This window comes from Arvicanthis niloticus, unplaced genomic scaffold (genome assembly GCF_011762505.2).
Source record: "Arvicanthis niloticus isolate mArvNil1 unplaced genomic scaffold, mArvNil1.pat.X pat_scaffold_70_arrow_ctg1, whole genome shotgun sequence".
NCBI classification, from domain to species: Eukaryota; Metazoa; Chordata; class Mammalia; order Rodentia; family Muridae; genus Arvicanthis; species Arvicanthis niloticus.
This window is the reverse complement of record NW_023046322.1, coordinates 94,359-98,555: the sequence shown is the minus strand read 5'-3', so window position 1 is coordinate 98,555 and position 4,197 is coordinate 94,359. Positions and strand designations below refer to the sequence as shown.

Below are 4,197 nucleotides of genomic sequence, written 5' to 3'. Positions count from 1 at the left end.
GGTACAGGAGGAGCAGAGAGTTCTACACCTTCATCTGAAATCTCCCAGGAGAATACTGGCTTACAGGGAGCTAAAATGAGCTTAAAGCCCATGCTCACAATGACACACTTCCTCCAACAAGGCAATACCTACTCCAACAAGGCCACACCTCAAGGTACACTTCCTGGACCAAACATATCCAAACCATCATAGCTATGGAGACCAGAAGAAGGCCTCAGATCTTCTGGATCACCAGTTACAGATGGTTGAGAACTCTCCTGTTCATACTGGAAACTTCTCAAGGGTTCTCAAAGAAAGTGACAATTGATTTTTCAAGTTGAATTTTCTTTCTAGTTTCCCAAATCTAAGTGACTTAGTCAGGGTTTCATTGCTGTGAAGAGACACCATGACCAAGGTAACTTTTAAAAAGGACATTTAATTTGGGCTGGCATACAGTTTCAGAGGTACAGTCCATTATCATCATTCCAGAAAGCATGATAGTGTCAAAGTTCACATGGTGTTGGAGAAGGAACTGAGCACCTTGATATGAAGGCAGTTAGAAGGAGACTGTGTGACACTGGCCAGGGTTTGACCATATACATTACTTCAAAGCCCTTCCTCCACAGTGACACAATTCCTGTAACACTTCTTCCAACATGGCCACGTTCCTAATAGTGCCACTTCCCATGGGCCATGCATATTCCAAATCACCAAACTGAAGTTTTTTATTTTTAAAGCTTTCTTTCCCTATCATTTCTCTTAAGACTAAACATTCAGGATTTACTTCTCCATTGCTCTGAGCCCCTGGTCATCTTTGTTGCTTAGTCCAATGCAGATAGGTTTCTCTGAAGAAACCCTTTGGGGCTGTGCTTCAGGCCAGTACCTAAGTTGAATCCCAGATTCCAAGACATCAAACAAAACTCATACAAGAATATTAATAGGGAAGATGTCAAGTAGTGTCAGATGCCAGTGCTGCCCATTCCCCCACCCAGCACTCCAACATATTTAGAGCTATTGTAAGTACTGAGCTACCATGTTGCCCTCCCCCCAGATTCAGGATAAAAGCTCCAGCAATACTATTGTCTAACCAGGACTAACTGGAAACAACACAGGTTGTTGCTGTTGGAAGACAGGTGTAGGTCATAGCTGATTAGGTCTTAAAGACTACTAAGTCCTTTGAGAAAGAGGGCCCAGTAAACACTCTTGCAGAAGCCAGGACGTGGAATGCTTCAGCCACCAAGTGGGGATGTGACTCCACCATTGACTTCCACCCCAAGGTCTCAGAGACCTCAGAAGCATGAAGTGCAATAAAATCCAGGGTCTGAGTCTTCAGCTGCTCTGTGCTGTGACGGTCAGCCAGGATGAGAGTGTGTGCAGCATTCTCCACAGAGAGGTTCCCACAGAGTTCATCTTCACACATGACCTTCAAACCCTCCAGGCCATACTTGTCAGCAGCTGCCAGCACACCAGTGGCCATGGAGTGGCTGTGGAGGTGTGGCACCTTCCCGGTGTAGATAAAGTCCATCATCTCCATGAAGACTTGGGGATCCAGGTCTTGGATCTCAACTTGACTAGTTAGGCTTTCCTTCATTTCATGTTCAAACATGGCTCTGAAAACTGGAGAGCGAGCTGCTAGGATGGCCTTGTGCGCCCTAAATTCTTGGCCACCTACTAGCAGGCAGCAGTCTGTGAAGAGGGAACTCTCCCACAGCTCCCCTAGGTCATCTGGCAACGTGCACCTTGGAATATTGATTGGAGGTCTTGTGTTCTGTACAGTAATGCTGAAGGAGCCTTGTTCCATGCTCATCTCACAGAGGAGGGTAAGTCTGTCGTCTGGTAATAGCAATTCGGTTTGAGACAAGAGGAAATCTAGAAGGATGAACTTTTTTAATTCAAAGGCTTGGTGCGGCAGTAAACTATAGATATGTGGGCTCCTTGCATTATTGCATTTGTCCCCTGTGGCAGTTAAGATACAAACATTAAACTTTACCCAAACTGGGCTGTTTTCACAGCTGAGCAACATCAGGTTAAGTGACAGGTAACCTTCGCTTTCTTCATCAACCCCGTTTGGGTATACTCTCAAACACCATGCCACTTTGTCATTGGCCTCTGGTGGGAACGTCGGGCTTGTAATACATTCCCCCATTTCCTCAATGAAACCAGAGAAGTTGCTAATGGTCCACCTGTATCAGAAGTTCTGTTCACTATGCTGTGTGTGGTGCCACCTCTTGGTTTCCAGGTGCCCCAACATTTCTGGTTGAGGTACTTTGGATGTAAAACTAGAACCTGAAAAGAAGAAATAAAAATCATTTACTCTTTACCATATAGGATACAGTTACAGATACTTTTTAGATTTGTTTTAATTTCTCCTAAGTTGCCCCTTCTATAACGTTGAAAACTTATGTCTCTCTAAAATTTTCCGTTAGACTTTAACATTAGTTTTAGAAAAAACAATCCAGGCTCCCTGTGGGGCTCTCTGTCTCTTTCTGTCTCTGTCTCTCTCTCTGTCTCTCTCTGTTTCTCTCTCTCTCTCTCTCTCTCTCTCTCTCTCTCTCTTAAATTTTAAAAGAATAGATTTTGTTATTGTTAGTGTTTTATCTAGGCCTCACCCACCAGTTACCTGGCAATAGCCAGGTAAACCTGGCTTAGACAATGGGCTGTTTGAACCCCTCAAACACCCTTCCTCTCTCCTCTTCCTCTCTCTGAAGCCCTAATCTCTTTCTTCCTTTCTCCCCTCCACTTTGCCCCTCGATCTCCACCTGTTTCTGTCCAGTCCCTCCTCCTCCTCCTCCTCCCCCTCCTCTTCTTCTTCTTCCTCCTCTTCCTCTTCCTCCTCTTCCTCCTCCTCCTCCTCTTCTTCTTCCTCCTCTTCCTCTTTCTCCTCCTTCTCTTCTTCCTGCTGCTGCTGCTGCTGCTCCTCCTCCTCCTTTTCTCTCCTGTCTTTCTCTGCCTCTCCTCCCTTCTTATCACTACTCAACTCTCTTTCCAGTGCCCTAAATAAACTTTATTCTATACTAAACCTGTCATATGGCTGGTATCTTAGAGGGAAGGGATGCCTCAGCATGGGTCCACCAGGGATCATTCCCACCCTCTCCATGCCTGGCTTTAACAAACACATCCTGGATTTCTTCTTATAAAACACATCATTGGTGTTGTGACTCAGATTTCAATACTCGCAGGTTAATGTCTCCTGCTGCCAAATGAACTTTCCAGCCAACAGATCACTTTCTAGACCGATCCATCCAAACACCAGCAAATTGGTAAGCTCCCTCACCCACACTGGTCAGTGTAAACATCCCCTGGTCCTAAGGAAGGGATGTTGAGTTAGCAGCAACCCTGTGGAGTCCTTGTGGATGAAGACATTCAGTCTTTATGACTGGCCCCCTTGCTGAATCCTCATTTTAGGACATTTTTCCTTGAGTGAGATTTCCCCTCTACTCTGAGTCATTTCCTTTTCTCACTGCTATGAAAACCCAGGACAGGGTAAACCATACTCTTCACTGACCACTCAGGTACTTGCCTGAGCTCAAATACCAATCCACTGCCTGAGCCCATGGTGATCTGAACCTAACATTTTCGTTATTAACTTATCCTCAGGATGCTGGTAGGGGTAATTAATAACTGCCATTCTCACCCCAAAAGGGTATGTGTTCCCAGTCACTCCCAGGTTCCTTACTGGGATGCCACCCACTCTTAACGGCTTCCATATTCACAGGCTAAATTTGGCCCCAATATACACTAATCTATAACTCTATGTTGCTGTTTAAGTGCACTTAGGGGGAAAAAAAAAAACCTTTTACAACTCTCTCTAGCCAACCAGAAAAATGGAAAGATTTCTATGTAGTATTCTTTCCCACCACCTCCATTTCTAAATGCTTCATTTCTTTGCTCTTCCTCCCACATATAGGCACAGCAACAAGACTGCCTAGATTGTAGTGTGATAACCACTGAGTAACAGTGTTCCCACATGATTCTACTATTGCCTCTGTGGCTGCCTCTAAGCCCTTCTCTCCACTTTCCACCTTGCTTTTTGCTCCCTGCCCAACCCAACACCATGGGGCACAAAACATGCAGTGCTAGAACAGAGTTGCAGGCAGACAGAGCACAGCTGCAGGCACTGCCACTTACTCCCCGCCCCAGCCAAGGGAGTGCTTGGTCTCTTGCCCTGCCCCATTTGTGCCCTGATTACACCAGGTTGAGCTGCCACATATGCTTCTG

At 45.6% G+C, this 4,197-nt stretch overlaps 1 pseudogene; it reads right to left on the bottom strand.

Moving 5' to 3' along the window:
• Positions 1 to 1,129: 1,129 nt before the first annotated feature.
• LOC117702328 (TD and POZ domain-containing protein 4-like) lies at positions 1,130 to 2,230 on the bottom strand (annotated as a pseudogene).
• Between the last annotated feature and the right edge of the window lie 1,967 nt (positions 2,231 to 4,197).